Genomic DNA, 25550 nt, shown 5'->3' on the forward strand with positions numbered 1-25550 from the left:
TGATGGAACATAGTTCCAAATTCTAAAAAGAGAAAGTAAAAATTGCTATATCCAGGCAAACATAAATCTGATATAAAGAGATACAGGTTGTATGTATCTCCTAAATCAATATTTCTTTGGGTGCTTCTGGCTTTTAAGAACACTTTCAACACTGTTATCTTATAGTTATCCACATAACATCCTTATTTCATAGATGCAGAAAATGTGTCACAAAGAGGCGAACGGATTTCCCTTGAGAGCTGATTAAATTCCTGTTTAAATTGCTGGGTTAATGGTGACGTTGGTGCTATAATTCTATAGTGTTCTCGGTCCTGCCTGAAATATTTGTTGGAACAAGAGCACTGAGGGAAGAGTGCAGAGAAAAAGATTAAGAGATTGGAAGGAATCAAAAAAGGAGGGATGAGGGATAAGAGTTAGGGAAGAAGAGAGGGATTGGAGAAACAATGGAAAGGGGAAATGAGCAGAGAAGGGGGGAAAGGAAGAGAAGTTAAAACCCTCAGCCATGTTGGGGGAAGTTGCAACGGGCTGGAAGGTTAGGGATCAGCCACACAACTCTCTAGCTGCATGCTTAAACTGTCTGGATCTCAGTCTTCTCATCTGTGAAATGGGACTAGCTACGGCTGCTCTGGCTTCCTCACAGGGTTTGCCAGATTGCAGGAGACCCAGTTTGTGAAGAAGGGGCTTTGGAAAACAGAGTGCTGTTCCATTCCAAGGCAGAACAGCAGCAGAAAGTCAGTTACACTGTCCGGGAGTTCAGGGTTTGGGTTAGCCTGGAGGGTGACTTAAGATGTTTGAACTCCCCATTGCTATGGAGTGAGGAGCACCGCCTGTTACAACAGGGCCAATGTGGGCTTCGTTTATAAACAGTGAGGATTCCAAAGCAATCCCAGAAAGAGGAGGGTGAGTTGCCCTGGAGCCCAGCTCCAGGCGCCAGGAGAAATGGAGCTGTCTCCTTGCTTTTTTGATGCCGAGACAACAACACTCAAAGCAGCCACAGGGCAAGTTTGATCGGGAACCAGCAAAGCAGAGAAAGAACTCAACTGAGATGCCCTGTCCTGTCGGCAGGCTTCCTGCCGACATGAATGAGAACTGTACACTGCTGAGGAGCTGAAGACTGGTCATAAATTTTCAGTGCCCCTTGGGCTTTCTTATGAGTGCATCTGCTGTCCTTTTGGCCCTGGAGGCAGAATTGAGGCTTTATAGCCAGGCCCAAGTGATGCGGCAGAAGAAACAGGAAAACTATTTCTGAATTTTAACAAAATGCCTTTTTCTCCAGATCTTCCAGGCAACTACTAGGACTATAACATGAGCCTCTCTCCCGTCCCCATGGCGTAATTCTTAGATACTGTAAACACTGATTAACTTAGCCCCTTCACTTGTCTCTCATTTACGACAAAACATTCTATCCAGCAGCCTTTGCCAGAAGCACACTGTGTTCTCTTGAAAGGATGAGAACAAAATCCAGGGCCTTTAAATGACTCAGGGTCCACCTTCACAGAACTGGATATAAAATAGCTACATTTCAACAGCATTTGAGGTAACTTGCTGAAAACCTCTCAATTGTGTTAACCTTGTGCTCTGCCTAGCCATTGAAGGTCGGCCAACTTTAAGATCATCTACCAGCAACACAGCCTGCTCTTCACAACAAAGCAAACCTTCACATCGCTAGCAGCCTTGTGAGCTAGAGATTTCATTATTAGCCTGTATCTCATTCACTAATGTTTGCGCAGAGGAGTTTGATAATTGGTTGCCCTTTGTAAGGTTTCTGCTTCAAACGGCTGAACAACATTTCTCTATGAGAAAAGATCTAAGATGACTGGCTTGTAGGTGTGACTCGAGGATGGTTCCCCACGTACCACCTGGAGGCAGAGCATCTCTTGTTTGCCATGGTGGCCAGGACTAGCATTTACATTAAAGGGCAGGCTGTAAATAGGTTGTGCCACCCTATTGGATCACACGTCATCATTAAAATTAACTTCTTAGCTTCTGCCCGGGTGCCAAAGACGTGTCAGGCACTGTTATAGGCCCTTTATGAACATTATTTGATTCCACGGCAGGAAGTGAACACGAGGCAGGCTCTATTGCCTTCATTCTAGGGAAAATGGAAACTCAGGGCAGATAAGCTCTTTGTCCAAAGCCACCAAGCTATAGAACCAGGACTCACATGCAGGCTTGTCTGGTCCAAAGCTGGGCACAGGCCCCAGTGCTGAGATGCTTTTCCATTAGCAGAGGTTACTTGGTGATGTAACTGACTACGCTGAGTAGTCCTAGCTCTGTGGCTCTGGGTAAGTTATTTACCTGGTTGTGCTTCTTTTCTCATTTGTAGCAAGGGAAGAGTAAAGCCTGCCTTATCTGCCTCACAGGATTAGAGGATCAAATGTAAAAATTTGTGAAACTTTAACAAAGCCCACAACTGTAAGGGGTTATAGTAGCATTCCTGCTTAGAAAATCACTCCATGTCATAATATATCAAGGGGCTTATCCTTGGAAAATTTTGATAGAAAGAGGTAGCAAGGATGATGACATCTTGCCTATGGTTGCTGGGGTGCTTGGAGGATGTGGCTGGTTATATTATACATGGATCTATCTCTCCCATTCTACATGATCTTCTTACAATGTGACTACACTTCTCCCACTGAGGGGTGGGGGTCTGATGTTCTTTGGCCTTGGATCTTGGCAGAGGCTTGCAACTTCCTTGATCAATGGAATATGGTGGAGAAATGCGACATGACTTGATGTTAAGTGAGCCTAGGTCATAAAAAGGACCAGCTTCTACCTGGTTTGGGTTTTTGTCCTTGAAACCATGCCACTATGTGGGGAGGAAGCCCAGTCACATGGAAAGGCCACGTGTAAATGCTCCATGCCACAGATACAGCTAGGCCTCAAGTGACAACCAGCATCAGTCTCCAGATGTGTGAGCAAACGCACCTTCGGATAAGTCCAGCCCTCGACCTTTGAATCTTCCAGCTGAGGCCCTAGACATTATGGAGCAGTGACAAGCTGCCCCCAATATGTGTCTTGTCTGAATTCTTGAACCACAGAAACCATGATGAATAATAAATGATTATCATTCTTTTAAGCCACCAAGTTTTCAAGATGATGCTGAAAGGCAGGAGATGTTGAGTCTGGCCAACCTAGAACTATAGGGATAGATCCTACTCTGGGCCACAGGAAAATCCTAACTGAGCAGGCCGAGTGGGGTGTTGGATGAATGACTTTTCACACTGGAATGATTTTGAAAATGAAAGGGGGTGTTACTCAGAGTTACTTTGGGACAACAGGTATAGATGGGGATTTAGGGACTAGATTGACATCAGGATGATCAGTAAGAGCTGATAAGCGTCCTGACCAGCTGGCCGATCATAGCAAGGGGACATTTAGGAAGGTCAGTTTAGAGATATGGACAGGGAAGTCTGTGTTTGTTACATTTCTGGTCACAAGGTTGGGGGCAGAAGCAGGATTCTAGTCCTGAATGGGGAGAGGGAGGCTCAATCTTAATGACAGAAAAGCTAAGAAGGAAAACATATTAGCATTATACCACTCTAGCTCTGAGAACTCTCTTAGCAAAGTATCCATTTTGTTTTAAGAAACTCCTTAACTAAAAGAATAAAGTCTACCACCAAGCTACCCTGAACAAGCCTAATCCTGTCTGACCTTGGAAGTTAAGCAGGGTCGGGCCTGGTTAATACTTGGATGGGAGACCACCTAGGAAGACCAGGTGCTGTAGGTGTAAAAAATAAAAAAATAATAAGGGATTGTAAGCTGACAAGGTCCTTGCAATCTGTGAGGTCAACCAAGGGTTGCTTCCCCTAAAAAATAAATAAATAAAAATAAATAAAAGTGGAATATAGGTGGAGAGAGGCATAAAGGAGTCATCTGGAGTGTGTGTGTGCGCACCCCTGTGTGAAGGGGAAAAAGGGGGTAAAAGGCAGTTCTAGAGGGAGAACTTTTGGGAGCAGACTCGGGCTGGGGTGCTGGTAGCTCCTGAACTAAAGGCCTTAAAAATCACAGCCACAGTGGGATCCCACCTCCAGCCCAGCAGCTCCAGGGGATGAATAAGCCTTGAGCAGCCTGTCTAGTCTCTGCTTTACACACTTTAAAGAATAGCAATTTGTTTGCAAGGGAAAGACCACACGCAGTCCCCAACCACACCCCTGCTGTCACCCTAAATGACATTGGAATGGCTCAATTAAATTTTTGTGAGAAGGGAACAGATTATAAGGACATCGTAGTTGTAGATTTCTCCATGAGATGACTTAGTGAAGTAGTCAAAGATTCCTTTCTATCAAAAATAGTGTAATATTTATATAGTCACAGAATAAATAGAATCCTGACTTGAGCTTCATATTTTACATAGCTCATTCCAGGTAATTTGGGCTCTTTCTGACATGCTTCTGACAATTAGGGCAATTGTTTCTTTTCTGGGATGTTGAGGGGGATTTGCCTGCCCTTCTTCCCTCATCTCACTAAACTTGTCTTGGTGAACTAAACAAAGTCTCTCTCTAGGTTGCCTGGGAATCTCGTCTATGTCTGAACCCTTCACACTTCTGTACACCTGCATGCTGGCGCCTCTGTTTGTTGACCAGGTTTGGACTATGTAACCATCAATTGTTGCCTGGGCATCTTGTGCTGTTGCCTCTGAATGTCTCTGACCACGGCTTACATCGAGAAACACTTTTTACATTGCGACCCGGTGAACGCACACATCACATACACACCACGGAAACAAAAATTTCACAGAATCTTATTAAGACTCACAAAGTGCCCTGCTTTGTACCCTGAGGGCTCCCATCCCATTCTATTCCAGGCTGTGCTTTCCAGTTCTGGGTTTCTCTATGGAGGGACATTTAATCAAGAGATAAACTGGAAATCATTAGCCCTGGTTGGATACTTTTTATACTTAAGAAGGGTGACTGTGTGTTTATTTGTGAAGAAAAAGATGTTATGAATGTGTTTGACATTGTACCTCCTAAGACAACTTGAAAAGTTGAGTTGTAATTGGACATTTTATACTTTTTAGTACTTTAAGAATAGAATTTAAATCCATTACTGGAATTTTACAAACAATCTCTCTCTCCCTTTCATATACACAAATGTGTATGTGTGCATTCAAGCACACCATACAACACACACATACACAAACATACACACACACACACACACACACACACACACACAATTTCCAGATCACTCTGGGAATTCTTATCAAATACAGGCTATAGGGTATTTAGTTCCCTGATCAAAAGTGTCAAGACGTCCACTGCTGGGTGAGGAAATTCATAGCATAGTCATGTTAAGGTGTCATCAGACTTTGATAGCTGAAAATAACACCAGATTATTTCCTATTTTTGAAAGGGTTTGGTTTGTGGTGGTTAAAAGGAATAAGATTTAGTCATCTAATAAGAGAAAACAGTTCTCTGTAGGAAAAATCTGTGTAAAGGGAAAGGGAAAAAGAGTTGAAGTTTAATGTTAGATGCTCTGCTAACACTTCGAATATATTACTTTATTTAATTGTTACAGTGACTCCGGGAGGCCAGCATTCATTCATTGAGCCACATAGTCTACTAAATGCATGTGGCACCTATGATGTCTTAGGTATAGGGATTAATAGTGAGCAAAGCCCTTAATAAGCTTACCCTCCAGCATTTGGTGCACCTTTATGCCGAGTTAAGTGCTCTGAAGGAGAGGATCCTTGCGTTGGGTATAAAACCATCCAGTCAGTGGACTTGAATCTAGCTTGCGCTTCCCTGACAGAATGATTTAGGGGATGGGGTAAGTTGTGCGGGCAGCACTCTAGGCTTAACATCTAGCACAGGCGACATCCCCATGCTATATTCAGAGCTCCTAAAGAAAGCCGGTGTTGTTGGAGCAAGCCATGTCAGCTCTAGAACTTTCTCTACAATAGCCCTGAAGCTGGGTGTAGTTAGAAAGAAGGAAGGTGAAGAGGAGTTTTCTCCTGGGTATTTGCGCCTGTGTTTCAGTGGGAACACTGTTCTTGGGACGTGTCATACAAACTAATGCGGTTCCTGCTTCTGGTGCTTTATGGAAGAGGGGTGTGTGTGTGTGTGTGTGTGTGTGTGTGTGTGTGTGTGTGTGTGTGTGTGAAGGCAGAAAGGGGACTTTGTTCTTGAAGAACTTCTTAATTGAGACTTTGTTGTAAAATAATATACTTTAATCAGTTTTCATCTTTTCAGTTCATGCAGATGTTTTCATACTGTTTTGTGGTTATTAATTTGATTTACAGAATGGGATGTCTAGAGTCACATGTTTTAAACTTTTACTTTTTTTTACTTCAGTTCAAAGGTACCTCACTAAAATTACCAGGAATTGCCATAAATATAGTGAATATGCCAATACTTTGTCAAGGTCCAAGATTCTATATATTTATGTATAGATCATTCTTGGTACCAGCCTTTTTCTTTGTCTTTTTCTCTTTTTTATTGCTAGCTAGCTAGAAGGTACTGTATTCATTTGCTAAATTATGAAGCAAACTCATTATATTGGAACCAATTGCGTCAAATATCCAAATGAAAATGGGATATTCAGTGCCATATGATTGTTTAGCATCAGCTCAAAATTCTAATCATCTCAAACTCATCTTTTTCTTGGAAGGCTTTAAAAATTAAAACACTTCATAGTATTTGCATAACACTTTACATATAGTTTATAAAAGTGTTGTTTTTAATTTTTGAGGTATATTTATAGACAGATCGTAAATATACAGTCCGACGAGTTTTAGCAAATGTTTAACAAACATATACACCCATGTAACCCACACTGCAATCAGGATAGAATATTTCAAGCACCCCAGAGAGTTCCAGTCTATTGCACACCCTCTCACCTCACACACACAGAGACAACCATTGTTCTGATTTTATCATTCTATAAATGCAATCATACTGTATGCATTCTATTGTGTCTGGCTTCTTTCACTCAACATGTTTTTGAGATTCATCCATGCTGTTGTTTGTATTAGTAGTTCACTCCCTGTTATTGCTGAGTATGAATATACCACGATTTGTTTATCCAAGCATCTGCTGATGGACATTTGGGTTATTTCCAGTTTGGGATCTTATGAATAAGCCTCCTATGAACATTTGTGTACAAGTTTTTGTACGGCCATATGTTTCCTTTTTTTTTTTTTTTTTAGGTAAATAGTTAGGAGTGGAATTGTTGGGCCATAGGATAGATATATGTTTAACTTTAAAAGCAGTCATCAAACATTTAAAAATATAATTATTTCATTTTTTTATTCCCATGAGCAATTCCAGTTGCTCTACATCTTTGCCAGCGTATGACATTATCAGTTTTTTTTAAATTTTAGCCATTTGAATGTGTTTGAGGAGTTTTTATTTCACTGTCATTGTTTCATTTGTATTTCCTTGATGTCTAATGAGTTTGAGCAGTTTTTTTTATGGGCTTACTGGTTATTTTTATATCTTTTGTGAAGTGTTTGTTCAAGTATTTAGCCCCTTTTTAAAATTACATTGTTTGGCTTTTCATTATTGAGTTTTAGAAACTCTTTATACTGAATATGAATCCTATGTAAAATGGATATTTTTTTCCCAGTCTGTGGCTTACCTATTCCTATTTTTTAAAAGGAGTGTTATGGTTTTTTGTTTTTTGTTTTAAATTTATCTTTTTTGTTAGTGCTTTTAGCATCCTGTTTAGGGAGTCTTTATAAATACTTTAGCTTATATTTTCTTATAGAAGCTTTATAGTTTTAGCTTATACATTTAAGTCTGTGATTTATGTAAAGAACTTTTGTATTTGGTGTGAGGTAGGTGTTATCTGGTTGTTGCAGTGCAAGAGATTTTCCTTTCCTGATTGAATGGTTTTGACATTTCTGTTTAAAATCGATTGTGTAAGTGAGGGTCGAGTGTTAGACCATCTATTCTGTTTCAATGATTATTCATCTATTCTTAAAGTACCACCAAATGTCTGGATTACTGTAGCTTGATAATCTCAAGGCCTTCAACTTTGCTCTATTTTTTTTTTTTTGCAAGATTGCTTTGACTATTCTAGACTCTTTGCATTTCCATAAAAATTTAGAATCAATTTGTCAGCTTTCATAGACCAGCCCACTGGGATGGTGAGTGCATTGAAGCTCTAGATAAGCTGTTAATAGCTTGAGTCTCATAAGAGAGAGGAACACATTGAAGCTCAGAGAGCGTGACATTTAGAATACTAGAGCTGGCAAAGACATCGGATAAGTCAGAGTTTTCTGCAGTGGCTCTATAACCTCATTGCACAGTGGAATCACCTGGGGATCTTTAAACAACAAATATGTGGCTTCCATCCTGAGATATTCCGATTTAATTGGTCTGGCGTGCAACCTGGGCATCAGGATTTTTAAAAGCTCCCCTGGTGATTCTAGTGTGCAGCAAACTTCGGGAACCACTGGTTTAGTGCTCAGATTTATAGATGTGGAAATTGAGGCCCAGAAATTATAAGTGAGTTGCCTAAGTTTACAAAACTTACAAATTGACTCACTCTAAACCCACTGCTCTTCACACAATGTCATATTGGATGTTCAAGAAATTTATGTAAGCCTTACAAAACAACCGCCACCGCAGCTCCCGACCAAAACCAAACAGCTGCCACTTTCCTGCCAGCAGAGAATGTTATTCAGCTCTTTGTGTCGTACTGAACAAAGTTCTAGATATGAATTTCCTCAGGGAAGTAACAAAGGAAAGGAATATAGAGAAGGGGAAGATGAAAAGAAATAGCACAGGCCCTAGGACCAGGTCTGGTATTTTACCCCTGGATGCCAAGTCAAGAGCTATCTTTGTGTTGTCGATTCTTAAGCTCTAATAACAAAAGACTGGAGAAACACCATGAAGCCTGAGGTTCTTATGCTTCTTGGGTAAAAACACAGAATATCTGGTGATATCACTAATTTCAATGTTAGCAGTTTCTATTTAAATTTCATTTAAAGAAAATTGCTTTTAAACATCACAGGAAAAAGAACATTGCTCAGCGTGCACATTTATTTTCTCTCTCTATGGGATTCAACATCCTTTTGTTGGGAAAGTAGAAATTATAGGACAATAGGTGGAAAAAGCGATGTTATACAATTATTAGTTCTTTAAAGTGAGTATATTAGAATTTGTAGTGCCTTCCCCTCCCCCGCCCCCAGCATAAGATTTTTAAAGCTCGTTGAGGACAGAAACCACACTTTTCTTCCTTGGTATATTCTCATTAGCACAGTGCATGGCACATAGAAGGCTGTCATTGATTGCTAAATTGAACTGTCCCACTGAAGAAGAAAAACTAAGGGCCACATTAAAATGTCTCTAACAAAAGTCCCACAGCTTTTACTTTAACAATCAGATACTGTTCATTTCGAAGCTTTAAAAAAATCCACACTAAATAGATTTTTTACCTTTAAGCTTCATGTTAAACATCCTTCCGAATAAACATAGAGTTTCATAATTTTTCTCATTTCAAGGCAGTTCAAGACAAAAGAGGATTGTTCAGTGTACTCAGGAGATTTGGGCTTTTCTAAATTGTTTATGATTATTTGTGTTTTGTCATAAAGCATCGCTCAAGCTGCCTATTGGTCATTAACTCCCAGAATTACTGTTGCCGATAAATAACCCATTCTCTAGTTTTTGAAAGAGAACCAGTTTTTAAAATGTTGATGATGTGCCAAAGCATATCGAGGATCAGTCTGCATATTCGTAAAGCAATATTTCTGAACTGGAGCTGTATGTGAGGTCCACCCTAAAAGCTGCCCTGCTTGGACTGGGCCAAATAAAGAAAGAGGAGGCATGAGATCAGCGACATCCTGAAGTTTACTTTTGGGACAGTAGAGGATAAAATGAGACTACAAATAGACATTTCTTTCTGTTATTTTTATCTCCCAGATTAGAAGAGAAAACCATGATGGAATAAACATATACTTAATACCTAATTTGGGGACTTTGGAAAACTCAGATCCAAGGAGGGAGGGGATGCCTGAGGCAGGGGGATGGGACGGCAGGGAACGAAAGTTTCCTTGGGAGCCATCTTGCCAGAACCTGAATTGTATTTCACTGTCGTTATCTTTAAGGGTGCTAGAGAGGTTGGCAAAGATGCATTTAGATGAGATAAGGCTTCAGCATGAGATACAAGCTGCTTTGATCATTTTGATATTGCTGTGGGTGGGTAATTCAAAGGGGCTTTTTTTTTTTAATTGGGAATTGCTTTAAAAAAGTAATTGATTCATAATAACAGTTTATTTATCCCTTGCTCTTTGTTCAATAAATGATTACTTTCTTAAGGAAGCAAAAGCTTTTCAAGCCCCCCTTATCAGATGTGCTGACACAGAGTGTGCATCGTCCCTGGCTCTTATTGGTAGAGTGGTATGCTGAAAAGTGTGAGGATGCCACTGACAGTGACACCTTTGTCTCATGTTATTAGCAGCACTACAGGTCATACGATTCAGTATTTTCTTCCATAAAAATTTACCTACTCTGTGAGCTTTCAGGACCTAATCAACTCACTCTATCATGTCCTTGGATCTACCATTGGGCTAAAGATATTATTCTATGGCAGTGAGCTGGATTTTTAAAACTCAAACTCTGAAAGATTGCAAACTCAGTTCTAAAGCAGTGTAGGCTTTGGAGTCAGCCATATTTGGGTTTGAGTCTCATCCTATAACTTATTATCGTGAGATTTTGGATACAATTCTTTGAAATTTGATGTCATCCTCTGTAAAATGGAGATGTGAATACTTGCTTTTTAAGGCTGCTGTGAAGATTACATTAGAAAATATACACATAGCATCCAGGACAATGCCTAGCATATAGTTGTTGTTATTATTATTATTATTATTATATCATCATTATCATCATTCTACTACCATAGATAATTCTGTAGGCCAATTATATATAAGAAATGGTCTTAAATAAAAACAAAGAACTTAGAAGATTGATATCTTGTTAGTTAAACTTGTAGAATTTAGAACTATAAATTCCTATACTTCTTATTACCAAAGTTTATCTAGCAAGTGCTAGTTATCACTTAAGAATGAGATGAAAGTTACTTTAATTATTACTATTCAGTCAAATTTTGTTACTGGATATTGCATGACAATATTGATTCAATATTGTATAGTGAAAAATGTGACCTTTTGATTTTGAGGAATAAAAAAATATCATGGAATTGACTTCTGAATTTAGATTTGTTCCTGGGGGATTTCAAGAAGAGAATTTACAGTCGTTTATAAATAAATCTTCAAAAAAAAACTGGCAGTGGAGATTGGCCCGAATAGCTCCTATAGTCCATATCACTTCTGTAGCCGGAATTTTAGGAGTTCATGTGTGATGGTTAACTTTATGTGCCAACTTGACTGAGCTAAGGGATACCAAGATCGCTGGTAAGACATTATTTCTGGAAGAGATCAGCATTTGAATCAGCAGACTGAGTGAAGAAGATGGCCTTCCCCAATGCCAGTGGCATCAATCATCCAACATGTTAGATGCTCCAATAGAGTAACAAGGTGGAGGAAGGGCGAATTTGCTCTCCGCTTTAGCTCAAACACATATCTTTTCCTGTCCTAAGACATTGGTGCTCCTGGTTCTTGGGACTTTGAACTCAAACTGAGACCTGTATCACTGGCTTCTCTGGGTTTTAGGCCTTGGGGTTTGGATTAGAACTCCACTGCCAGCTTTCCTGGGCCTTCAACTTGCAGACAGCAGAATCATGTGAGCTAATCTCTCATAATATGTCTCTTTCTATGTATCTCTGTATATCCTATTGGTTCTGTTTCTCTGGAGAACCCTGATTCATACCAGGCATAACTCACAAACATTACTGCCATGGTACGCAGAATGTACATTTTTTGAGAAGCCTCTTTCCCCCAAATAAACTTTGAAAGTGAATATGCCACAATTCAAGGAAAATGGAGTGAATCTGGGGCTTTCTCAGCAAAAAACTGCCTCATCTGAAGCATGAAAACATAACTTATGATTAAGTCAAAATATATAATGAATAAGAAAAAATTCAGAGGGAGAGATAAGCTGTTAAAATAATGGGTATAAATGTTTGTGAGTTAAGAAATAGAAATAAACTCTCATAACATTCACTTTCTTGATAATCAGCTGAAAATTTCAATTTGACATGGGATTAAATCCTCTGCTCTGAAAGAATGATCTTTCTTACTTTAGTTTTCTCACTATCATGCATTACACTCAACTTTAGATATTAGATTTGCAATCGTAAGCAACCTTTCCGGTGGATGAGTAGGAATGGTGATTATATAGTACATGAGGAGGTGGTGACAACTTCCCATTCATGCTCCAAAATGGCTGATCGCTACTGGGAACTAAGGGGTTGCAGAACTGGCTCCTAAGAGGTTTCATGCATTAGTGCACTTAATTCTCACAACAACCTTATGGAGTAGGGACTGTTGTTTACTCCATTTACAGATGAGAAAAGTGAAGCTTAGTGAATTAAGTGATAATTTCAAAGGTACATTGTTCAGAGATGAGATTTGAACCTAGACTTGTCTGCCCTCCAAATCCCATAAGTCCTTATGTTCTTAACCATGAGTCCATTAAGCCACAAGCCAGAATGAAGTCTGCTCCTTGGCCTGAACGAATGGATGCATCCATCCCGAATGAATACAATTAAGTGGAGACCCAGCGCTGAGGGAATAACCTAGGCAAACTGCCAGCCCCACAGGGACTAAAGTGAGGTTATCTTTGGGTCAGAGATCTGGGGGCTTTGTCAAGCTCTTTAGTGCTTCTGCTAGCGTCAGACAGATGGGAGACTGCATTTGAATCACTCTCTGCTGTGTGATCTCGGAGCAGTCAAATAAGCTCTCTGAGCCTGTTTCTCATCTGTAAAAATGTGGTTAATAAGAGCCCCTGCCCATAGCAAAGTTACTTTTGCTGCTCAGTACCCATTGACTCTTCTCTTGTTTAAAGGGTCCCAAATTTCCTTTAGGGTTCTGCCTTCTATCTTAATCTCAGTTCATATGCTTTGGATGCTGTTGTATGTGACTAAGATCTGGCCAGTAAGAGTGTTATATTACCTTGGCCATAGAAATGTGACCTAGCGAGATATAGGGAGACTGGCCCAGGCTCTTGGGCAACCATTCATTGTTGAGGATGAAGCAAACATAGAGGAAGTCAGAGTCAAGAAATAGAAAAAGTATCATTTGGGATCCTGAGTCAAGCTGTATCTGAGCCATATTTAACTGAAAGACTCTTTTCAGTTAAATGAGTCTGTTGGTTGAGGTATTACAGTTGAAAATGTCCTAATTGTACTATGTACTTGCTGTGCAGATAAAAGATGGTTTTGCATAAACATTTAACAAAATATTTGGCACGTATTAAAAATACAACAAAATTAGTTATTTAAATATTTTTCAGAGTCTAAGCCTATACTTCGGGAACTTACTTTTATATTTTTAGTTTTTTCCTTTATATATTTTTAAACTTTCCTTTAGCCTTTAGTAATATTCTTTATTTAACAATCTAGTGTTGTAGCTAATAAAAATGAAAAAATTCAGCCTAACTAGTAATCACATGTGTGAATAAAAAAACGAGATTGATTATCTGGTTAAAATGTATAATCGTACTGGAGTCTTGAAATCCATTTAACAATACTATAAAAAAATCCTTTAAAATGTCCACTGTTTTTAATCCAGAAATTTATTTCTTATACTCTCTTTTATGAAAACTACATAAAATTCAGGCAAAGATCTGTGTCTTACAATATTATATTATTAACAATAGTGAAAAATTGGAAAGAAAGCCTAAGTATTTTTTTCTTTCTTTCCTTTTTTTTTTTTTAATTCAAAAGATACCCCACAGGGAAAAGCCTAAGCATTGAATAACAAGGGAATGGTTAAGACAATCATGAGCCAGTCATGGAACTGAATATTGTATATTTATTAAATAAAGATATTTATGAAAAGTTGCTTATAACAAAGAAGATGAACATGTATAATGTTAAACGAAAAAGGAATAGTGAAATGTACACATATTAAGAATTTAGTCATGTAACATATTTTATGTATGTTATAGCATATAAACATAGAGAAAATGAAGGAATACACCAAATTATTTGTCGGAGAGATTCAGAATGCAAGACCTGTGCAACATGTCCTATAGGAGTTAGCATTTGCTGCCTTTTGTGTCAGAGTGATGACTCGGGCTGTTAAGATGCATTAACAGCCATATCTAGAAAAAATACTTGGGCTGTTGAACCAGGGGCCCAGTCCTGGCATCATCTATCAGTTCTCCCTGATAGATGGAGACTTAAAGGAAACAAACCGAAGAACGTTTTCCCAGACAGGCCGGGGTGAAGTGTGGAATCAGGATGCCTTCTACACGGTAAGTCCATTCACCCTTTGCATTTCCCTCCTTCAGCCTCCAATTAAAACCGTAACTGTTAGATCGGTGGGTAAAGACATTGCCTAGGTCACTGCAGTCTGGGGAAGAACCTACTTTAATACTATAACAAAGCCATGTTTCTCTGGTTCATCATCAGAATTTTTTCTCTACTCTTCCCAATAACAACAGCTATCATTTATTGAAAACTCTTTTTATATCAGATCCGGTGTTTGGTACTTTATACATTGTATATAACTCCCTGAGTTAGATATTATTATCCTCATATTACACAAGAGGAAACAGGCTCAGGGAGGGTAAGTGACTTGCCCAAAGGCACTTGGCTCGTGAATGCGGGCTCTGCTTCACCTGGCTTTGGTTGTATCTCCATGAGCCACTCTGGTCATTTGCAGGTACCAGCTTCCAACTTGTCTCTATAGCACCAAAGCCTTCCAACACTTCAGAGGTTTGGCCCAGAAGTTGCTCTTATAGTCATCTGTTTTAAGCTCCTCTGCCTTTCGTGCTCTCCATCACAGCTTTTGCTCCAAGAGACAGATGTTTGAGAGCAATGGATTGATGCCGCCTTATCTAAGACAGAAACAACGCTATTCTAGGGCTGCTTGCTTCTACTGCTCAAGGACCAGGAGGCATCCCCCTAGCTTTTTGAAGTTATGTGCAACTCCAGGTTGAAATAGTTGTTAAGGGTATTCATTCATTCATTCATTCATTCACTCACTCACTTACTCAACAAATCCTTATTGAGATGTACCCTATATCAGGTACTGTTCTAGGCACTGGCGATTCTGAGGTGAATCAGGAAGAATGGTCCCTGACCTCCTGGAACTTATGCTCTGGTGAGGGTCAAAAGAAATAATCATATAAACGAGGACACGAGACAATTTCAGGAGGTGGTAAGTGCTAAGAAAAAAAATTAAACATTAAAGAGTAAGTTAAGGTGGAAGGGCTACTGGAGCTGGAGCAGTAAGGAAAGAAATCTTTGAAAGAAGAAACAAATAATGAGCTGAAGTCAACCGTGTAACTGTCTGGAGGAAGAACGGTCAGGTTGAGGGAAGAGCAGATGCAAAGATCCTGAGGTTGAAACGAGTTTCACATGGTCAAGTCAGAACAGCAGTTGCTTGGCAGGAGCGGAGTGAATGAGGACAAGCAGCAGGTGCTGAGGGGAGAGGGGCAGGTGAGGCTCGGTCATGAGGAATATTCTGGCTATGGCAAGCAATCTATATTTCATTCAAAATGCTCTAGGAAGCCACTGCTAGTTTCTTAGCCAAGGAGGGGTAAGCTCTGATTTCTGTTTTAAATGGTTACTCTGGTTTCTCAAGAGAGAAATCTGGGCTGTAAGGGGTCCAGTGTGGAAGCAGAGCCATCAGCCAGGGGTCTGTTGCAGGGAATGGACGACAGTGGCGAGAACTCCCTGCCTGGTGAGCAGGACTCTTTTTCCCTGGGGTGGCCATCTCCTTCTGAGCCAGCAGTTCTGTAGTTTTTATCTCTTTCTTGTATCTTTGGAGACTGACAGACCTCGGAAAACCCTCTATCTCAAGTCTATAGCCCCGTCTGCCTCTTGGTGGTGTTTGTGGCAATTACATGGGTCTCGCTCTGGGCAAACTGCTCTGCCTCAAGTTTCTTTGGGTTCCCCCGGTGCAGCACCACTGCCATGGAGCCCGGAAGACTCTGCTAAGCAGAGATGGCCCTCTCGGTCTCTAAGCTGCCTGGAACCTGCACGTCCATGAGGCTTTTTGGGTGCCCTGCTGTTTACATGTGCTCAACTCAAGCGTGGGCACACCAGTAAAAACAAAAAATAGAAAAACAAAAAACAAAAAACAAAAACAAAACAAAACAAAAAAAAACAACTTTCGATGGCTCATTAAAATGGCAGGAGGGAAGACTCTAAAATATTTTTGGACACCAGATAGCTCTTCCTAAATAGAGTTTGATGAGTTAAGTGTAAATGAATCAGAACATGTGCATTGGATTTCTCTTCACAGGCACTTTGGTTTAAAAATGAAAGGCAGGGATTAGGGGAATAAGGGAAAGCATGGCTCAGTTTTGCAAAGGCCTGAATGAGAACTTCACAGAATGGAGGGCCCCAAACGTGGTGAGAATTTCCCCCTGCCCTAATTTCTTTCATCTCCGGACCGTGAGAGCTACTTGATATATGTGGCATTTTGCTACATTTTCCTTGCAGACACTATGTTCCTGGTATTCCTTGCTTCCTTGCCAAAGGCCTTATTATGCTGTGGGTTAAAACTATGCATCACCAAAGCCCCTTTGACTTAAACATCCTAAGAAGTTCACAGACTTTGTTCTCATGGGATCCAGGTTTTCGATGGCAAGAAATGACTCTGTCTTTTCAGCTGTGCTAGAGTTGAGAGAGGGCATTATCGTGACACCATTCGGGAAACCATACCAGCTCTGTGACCTTGAGCAGTTATATCTCAACCTTAGCTTTCTCTTCCATAAAATGGGGACAACTCCTTATCTTATCCTGTTTCCTAGAGTTGTTTGGGGGGCTGTGTACAATGCAGAGCACGTTTAAATAAAGTGGTTGGTTATAATGAATGCGCCTGGAGGTTGTAAATCGCTTTAAAATGGTACATCCAACATATCTAGAAGCGAAATGTGGTAGAGGGGGCAGTGAAATGAGACTGTGTTCTCTTCTTATCTCTTATGCTGAGAGAGTGAGGATGTAATTTAAGTTGAATGAGATAATTAGGGACAAATTCAAAAACGGCCTCTCTTCTTGCCCATATTATATGGTTGTCCATGATTTAGAACCCTAGAATTTTAGGGCTTGGAGAGCATCTTGTTAATATCTTTATTTCACAATTGAGGAATCTGAGGCCCAAAGAGGGAAATGACAGGCCCAAGTTCACATAATTATCTTACTAAAAATTCTATGATGACTATGGCTGGGAGAATACGGTCCATTCTTAGCATTCGGAACATCACAAGGAATGGGGTTCAGTTATTTGCAAAGCATTTTCTGAGCATCTTGTATTTTTAATTAAAAAAAAATTCTCCAGAGCTTAGCACAGTTCCTGGTATGCAACAGATATTCAGTAAAATTTTGCAGAATGAGTAAATGAATGACAAGTATGAGACAGGATGGGGAGGAGCGTACAGTCTGGCTGTGGAGACAAGATATAGATGAAAAGAACTTGAAGCATTTCAAGCGAGAGCAAAGTGATGCAATGCAAATAATTCTAAGTAGAATAACATAAAACTTTCTTCTTAAGAAGGACAGATATTTTGACTACATGGGATAATCCAAGCAAGACGTTTGTTGGTATTCATGTGGTAAACCTGCAGTGTTTTTCTGTTGTTAAGCCCTCCTGAGTAAGTGGCCCTCTGACTCAAGCTGAGCAATCGCTCTTGGGCAACACTCTGATTTCAGCTCTTGGTACAGGAATGGACACGTGACTTTGTAAACAGGGCCAGCCACAGCACTTTCATGTTATTTGATATACGGACAATGGTGAGAGAGAGAGGGTAATTCTTCCTTTTGGATTTTCAGTCTGCAGCATGTCAGCATGGAGTAGTCAGTGGCCTTCTTTCTCGACATGCAGAAAGATACTAAGAATGATGGCAAGGGACAGTTGGAAGTGGAGCCAAGAGAAGAAGAAAGGAGCAGATGTCATGACTGAATTTCAGTCCCTGGATTCAGCCAGCCTCAGGTCCACCCTTGGACTTCCAGCGACATGAGCCAATAAACGATTTTTCTCCAAAAGGATTTCTGTCACTTTTATTTTAAAATGTTGAATACAATTGGCAAGGAGCTCTGTAGGCTTGTTAATATTGGGTGGGGGGAAGCTATGTAAGTTGATGAAGATGAATGGATTAGTTGTAAACGCCTGTGGTATTTGGAAGACCTCACGTCTGGGGGCGGAGTTTAGGATTGAGTGCTAAATCATGAGGGAGAGTGGGCAGTTACCTCTGGTCTTATCTGGGAAGCAGGAAAGGCCACGCTTCCACCTCCATACTGACCCAACAGCACCTCTACTTGCTGGCCTCAGGACCTGAAAGATTTACCACTATGAGGATTAAGTAGAAGTTCTTGAAGTATGTTCTTCTGACTAACATTTAAAAGGACTGTGGGTTCAAATACATTTATTTTCTTTAATTCCGGACTTTTTAGATACAACTCCTAATACTCTTTGAGAATCTCCAAGAGGCAGTCGGAGTGTAAGATAAATATTTCCTCATCTTTTTTGTACAAATAACTTTTTGGTTTTGTTTCCCTTTGATTGGGGCAGCCTCTCATAAAACATCCTTTGCTCGGCCTTGAGTTAAAGCATCATCTCCCCAGAAGACCCCTGCAAAGAAACATATTGCTTGGGGAAAGTAACATATTATTTTAACCTCTCTTCCTTACACAAAACATTGGAGATACAGAGGTGAGAAGAGTGGGAACACATGGCTCAGAGATCAAGAATAGAGCATTGATAGAGCATTGAGAAGAGGAGAAGGAAAGAACAGTATTGGGCTAGTTCGGAAAGTGGGAGAAGGGAGGTGATGGTAACCGAGAGAAAAACTAGACCCTTTCCTAAATTCAGGAAATATTCTTCTAATACTCTTGAGCCCAAATGAGTTTTGCAGCTCTAATGACCTCTTAAAAGCAAGCAAAATAGTTTATGGGAAGAGAGAAATATTTTTTTTTTTCCTTTTTAGCACTAAACCCTAAGAAAAAATTGATCACATGGCTCCTGATTTAAGAGGTATTGAATAACATAATGCATGTTCTTCAACAGCAAATTTATAAAAGACTCAGAAACATCCTTCACACGGCTGTTTCATCTATTAACATTCATCAAAAACCAAGGACACAGTATTAAATGACAGCTCTTTGTAGGAATATCTATAGTAAACTCAGGTCATGTTGCCTGACACATTACTTAGTGATCTTAATTCATACAGGGATAGATAGGGCAACTAACAAGTTAACCCAGCGGAAGCCATCAATATATACAGTCTACTCCGTTACTACCTTAGTTAACTACTAGTGGGAAAGGCCGAGACTAGGGTATGTAGGGCAGGGTCACTTAGAAAGTAGGAGGAGGAAACAGTAGGAAGAGGGAGTAAAGGGGAAAGCAGAATGGAAGGGCTCGAGTGGAAGCAGCATTCAGACTATCAGACTCGTGATGCTTCAACAAGGATTCATCTTGCAGGCCATAGAATTAAATTCAAATGAGGGTGAAACTTCCACAAAATAGATGGCCCAACACAGTGCTGATATAGTGAGGCCCGAGGCCCCAAATCAGAAATTGAAGAAATATATAACCTAGGGTTCCAAATGATGGTTATTTCCAAATGGAAGAGAACGCCAATGCTCAGATAAACGGTGTTATTTACAAATAACTCAAGCACAATCGAAAAATATCAAGAAAATTAAACTTCATTGTCCACTGATTTAAAAAGTTCTATACTCTGGTCTTTCCAGAGAAAAGCCAATAACCTGACACTCCTACTGGTAACACCTATTTTCGTGTGTTCCTGCCTCGTCAAATACTGTGCCCTTTAATTAGTTACTTTGCACATACGGTCTTACACTTGGCCTCCAGGCTGTGACAGCCCTACTCAGGTTCCCAAATCCCTAGCCACAGCCTTAAAATTCAGATTTTATTAAACATTGCACCATTTGTTCAAATCTTGGGTTTCTTCTCAAAATATCAGGGAATCTTTAATTCCCATAAAACCTATGAACTATATCAATATTTTTTATAATATTAAACTAACACAGAAAGGAAGATATGGAGCAGAGAGAGAGACAACAGAAACTGTTCAGAAGGGCTATGGTTTAGATGCGGACATCAGAGGAAAATGCCAGAAAGTATATAATGATAAGGCTGGAGCTTGAGGGCCAACGGGAGGGTTCTGGGGAGAGAAATGCTATTTGCTCCCTAAAAAAAGTCTTTGGAGAGGGGAGAGAAGAGTACTAATAGGTTTTATGAGTCCCAAATGAGAAGAACCATAGAAGATAGACTCTGAGTCATGGAAGGGAATTTTGAGGCCATCTCATTAATTGCCCAGCACAGTCACTTACAAATGAGAAAACTGCAGCCCAAGTTGACTCTCATTTCTCTAAGGTCAGATAGTGGCAGACCTAAGGTCAGAGCCTAACCGTCTAGACTCCCAGCTCAGTGTTGCATTTGCCACATGGTGCTGCAAGTATGGAGAGAGATGTTTTGCTATTTGGGGACCTGGGTTGACTTTGAGGGGGCTGAAGAGCACAAGGGAAATGAGATACACTTGGGAAATTGCTCCAAATCAACAGAAAGACAGGGGAGAAGTGTGTATGTAGACTGCAAACTTTTTGGAATTTGCTTCCAGTGTCCTACGGAGCCCCTGAGAAGAACGGCAGGAAAACCCCGAGAATCCTCTGTTTGGGAGGTATAAGAGACAGAGTAGGCTCAAGATGCATGAAAAATGCCTGTGCCTGGCTAGGCAGGCCTGCAGCCCGCAGACTGACTGTTCACATTTCAGGGAAAGGATAGTGATATCGGTGGAATACTTCTTCAGAGAAGAGGCTCCGCATATTGAATAAGTAACATCATTCAGCTTCTTTCCAGACAACATGAATCTGCTGCGGTCACTCTGTGGCTTTCTCCTTATGGGTTTAACCCACATTTACCCACCCTCTCACAGAAGAGATGTTCTTTTCCCAGAGTACCCCAGCATCTTTCTATGGATATAATTTGTGGACAGCTCCTGTGGGAACCAGGGCCCCTGTCACTATCTCTAGACAGACTCCAAAACTGCCTGGCTGGAGGTGGGGAAAATTCCCACAAAACACTTTCTCTCCTCTTTTCCTTGCTCTCTTTGATCTTTTACAAAATGTAATGTCACACAACGGTAGCCTCGGAGGTCAGATGTCATTGTTTGGTCCCTCTGAGGAGTCTTTAAGTTGAGAACTGTTGGCAGCCCTTTGGGATGGAGGCTAAGGTACAACAACAGGTATCAGAGGGACTATGACAAATGAGAATGGTGTCAAGAGAGCCTGTTCAAATAAACAGTTGGATGCTTGGAAGTACAGCCTGAAGACCTCAGATCTTTCTCTCTCCTCTGTTTTTTTTTTTCTCCCCAAAACAGAAGATTAAGTTTGCTGTGAACATGAGCTGATGAAAAGAATTCAAATAGTGCTTTGAATAGGACCCCAGTCAGACCCACAGGAGAGCTACAAATTGCTTTTGGAGACACCAGTCTCCCTTTACAGAAAGTTAGCATAAAGCCCACATATCTTCTTTCTATAAGGTACTAACTTGTAAATTAACCTTTAATGGTGTATAAATGATGTTCTGAAAGAACTGCTTATGCAGCTATATTTATGATCTAGAAAATTGCAAATATTTACAAGATTATAGGTGTTAATGGTCTGTCAAAAATGTTTGTATATTGTACATACATTAAACCCCAGTTTCAGACCACCCTGGTATAAAAGACCACCACTCTCTAGTCCCATATAGTGTTTCACTTTGATTCCATATATGCCAATCCCTATAATTAGCCTGTTCCCTAATATAGATCAAGTCCACTTTATAGGGAATTCTCCCAATAGTTTTCATTTAGTTTAAATCCAGTACCCAGGCCACCTATGTAAACTGTTTGCTAAATGGCCCAGGATGGCCAATCGATCTTATGTCAGCCCTTCAGAGGCTCCTGGGCAATGGCCTGTGAACTTGACCGTCTTGTTTCTGAGCGGGCCCCACTGTAGGGCCTAAGTGCCTCTGGTTTGATTGCTTTCCTGAAATAAAATTAAGTATATATGCATGCTCCCATGACTTGGCGTCTCTGCTGAGGTTTGGTGACTCAAGCTCTAAATGTACCTAAGGCACAGACACAATTCATTTCAAAGAACAGCTTATTGTTACGACAGCACCTTAACCTAGGTGCTTGATGACGGAAAAGGACATCGAGCAGAAGGGGACAATCTCCTTTCTCCTGTAATCGTTAATCTTATCGCGGCTCCTTTCTCTGGATGATCTAACTGTGTTACTGTTCCATGACGGGGTGTGGCAGGAAGAAAATAAAAAGGGTCACAGGTTGTTCTGAAATGGTTATTCCATTCTAGTTTATTATCTCATTTGCACATTTTCATTAATGTCAAGCTGTTTCCACGGCTGTCTCAAGATGATCTGTCTCCTGAGGCATTTGCCAGAGCTGTGTCTGCTGCTTAGGAATTTAGAGAGCAAGCTTATTTTCCAGTATTACGAAAGGAACTGTCTTCCCACCTATTCTGATACAAACACGCAGGAATAGGTTTGCCAAAATCTTGACGTGACAAGATTAACTTCTGAATTTTTATATAGATTTTCAAATAATCACTCCTCCTACTGCACTCCCCCATCCCATCCTCGAAAACGGAGCAGGGAAATAATAAAACCAATTTTCCTTTAAGCCCTGTCACAAGCCCTGATGACACATACTTAATTCTTTAGGCTTGAACCCATTGAGATCTCTGCAGGTCTTACATGGAGCCTATGGGATGGCCCCAGGCCCCAGATGAGGAGCAGAATGCCCCCAAGGTGAAGGGGAGAGACTCGTGACTGTTCCAAGGAATCGCGAGCTCTGTTGGGGAGAGTGTCTCCACTGGTGTCTCTTCTGAGAGTGTCTCTTCTGCCTCTCTCTGACATGATTCTTTTGACCTGCCTAGTGTTTGGGAAAGCTTTGTTTAAATGATATTTGTTTGATCCTTGGAGGGCTTAGACCTAGAGATTCCACTGTAGCTGTTCTAGAAATCTCTCCACTTTGAAATGCCTGTCAGACCTGTTAGGCGAAGGATTCCCTATCTGGGATCCTGGCTCTTCGGGGACCCACGCGGGAAGAAATGGGCGTCTTTGAGATATTTCCAAGATGGCAGACACACACCGGAGTTACAGAAGTAACCGGGTTCAGACTGTGAAGGACGGCTAAAATATATTTCTTTTTGAGAACTCAGGTTCTATCAACTCAGTGTGTTAATGTTAGTTTTCCTACAATGGCAGTTGTTGATTAATAACGAGATGGTGAAATTGTTTTTCAATAATTGGATCTAGTGTATAAACCATATGCTTCAAAATATGGAATCTGAGAGGAGAGCAAAATAACAAGTTTCATGGAGGTAAAAAGTGGGAAACCACTGGTTTAGGGGCTCCATGTGGGCTGCAGAGCACCAGGTCACCGTTTGTATTACTTAGGTGCTAAACGAGAAACCAAAAATAAACACAAAATGCAAATCCCACTTAGGAACAGATTCCAATCTCTGTTCAATTGCCTTTTATGTTTATCTAGGAAGACAAATGGCTCAACAGCCAAATGCATTATATTTACATGCTCTCAAAATAGGGAAATTGGTTAGATTTCTCTCTAACTCGGGAGGTGATTCTCTTTAAGTTGGACACACAATTAAGAAGCAGCCTGAGCACAAGGCAGGTGAGGATGGACCCTGGCTGTTCCACAGTGTTGTTTAAGAGAGAGAGACCTAGCATAGTCACATAAACAGCCATGTGTCTACTCCCCCTGGTGAGGCTGGCAGAGCCTGGGAGGGATTCATCTATTGTTTCAAACCTTTAAAAATTTTTTTTGAATGTTATGGGTTTGGCAAAACCCCAGACATACTTTACCAAGTGCTTTTTTCCTTCATTTTTTAATCCCATGTGTATTCCAAATGTAATCCGTATGTTACTGATTCATTTACACTTAACTCATCAAAAATGCTGGTTGGGATGAATTAGTTGATGGATGCCCAAGGAGAAGCATGGTCCCCCTTTAACGTAGATGTTAGGAACCTTTTCCCCACTCCACCCGTTTGCCAAATGTAGTTCAAAGTGAATCAGCATCCCCACCCCCACCAATTTTTAATAACACGAGAAAAGGCTATTTCAAGGAGCACTAAATTTGGGAAAATTCTTCATTCCACTCTCCCTCATTTAAAAATCCTTGTGTATTTTAAGGGAAATCTAATCCATATGCTTCTGATTCATTTACACTTAAATCATTAAAATGTTGTTTTGAACAAGCCACTTGGTGAACGGAAATGAGTATGAGCCTTCTTTTATTATTATTTCTTCAAGTTCTTTTCTGCAAAACAGGAAGTCACATTGGGAAAGTTGAATACCCAAAAGTTTAAATTTGGGATGATAATTCTTAGGCCACCGTGGTTTGGATAAATCTATTTCTGGTTATCCTCACAAGAAACCCAGTACAGCGCTCTGCTTGGATGTATGCTCCTAATTGCATGTAATCAACTAAATTGCATCGGTGAATAAGTGACTTCCTTTAAGCAATTTGAATGGAGTGTGTGTGAATGTGAAAGTTTGTGTGTGTGTGTGCGTGTGTGTGTGTGTGTGTGTGTGTGTGTGTGTGTGTGTGAATTACTAAATCTTTTGGACTCTAAATATACCTGGCAAGATGGGGCTGAAAAGGAATTGCACGCTGAGAAACAGGGGAGAATCGACATGAAACAATTTATGTATTTGCCACAAGCATTAATAGGAAACACACAAGATATAGTCTTCTTCAATTAGTCCTAGTTAAAGGCTAGTTAAGATCACTGAACTAATGTCATCGTGCTCCCTGACAAAGTAGAGGAGCAAATTGTTATCATCTCCTTTACCCCTCTTCTCTGTGATAATAGATGCCAGTGGACTTCACTCTCTCTCTCTTTATTTTTTTTTTTTAAAAATCCTTTTTCTCTTTCTTTCCTGAATCTCATCGTAAAAATTACTCCGGAAGCACTTAACGACTGCAACCTTTTCATTTTACAGAGGAGAAAACAGAAGTCCAAAAGGTCGTGACAAAACTGGAACTAGGACATAGAAAATTTGATTCCTGAAGTCAAATTGTAGCATAGTGGTTAAAAATGAGGACCTAATTGTGTCTGAATAGTCACTCGACTATTCAGTAGTTGGTGGTTTAGGCCTGTTACTTAACCTTACTGTATCTCTGTTCCTTCAAAACTGGGAATAATAACAGTATCAGTACTGTAAAGCTGTTGTGAAGATTACATGAGCTATTCCATGTAACGCTGTCTACATATAATAAGCACTCAATGAATAATTGCTATATGCTTCCTACTCCTCTATAGAGTTACTCTATACTGCTTATACTTCGGAAATTTCATCAGGCCAAAGAGATATGCCTACCATTTTAGGAATAAGAGACCAGTGGTAGCTCCAGTGGGCCAGATAATTTGTTCTGAACTCCTTTCTCTTCACCGGCCCTTTATTCCAAATCCTG

At 40.3% G+C, this 25550-nt stretch overlaps 1 protein-coding gene and 1 pseudogene across 1 annotated transcript in view; one reads left to right on the top strand and one right to left on the bottom strand.

The window, feature by feature from the left end:
- ANKFN1 (ankyrin repeat and fibronectin type III domain containing 1) overlaps positions 1-25550 on the bottom strand; it is a 342813-nt gene that overhangs the window by 149165 nt on the left and 168098 nt on the right. The gene's annotated exons all lie outside the window — the stretch shown is intronic.
- On the top strand, positions 3612-3730 carry LOC111742973 (annotated as a pseudogene).

Source organism: Pteropus vampyrus, unplaced genomic scaffold, assembly GCF_000151845.1.
Source record: "Pteropus vampyrus isolate Shadow unplaced genomic scaffold, Pvam_2.0 Scaffold104, whole genome shotgun sequence".
Taxonomy (NCBI): Eukaryota; Metazoa; Chordata; class Mammalia; order Chiroptera; family Pteropodidae; genus Pteropus; species Pteropus vampyrus.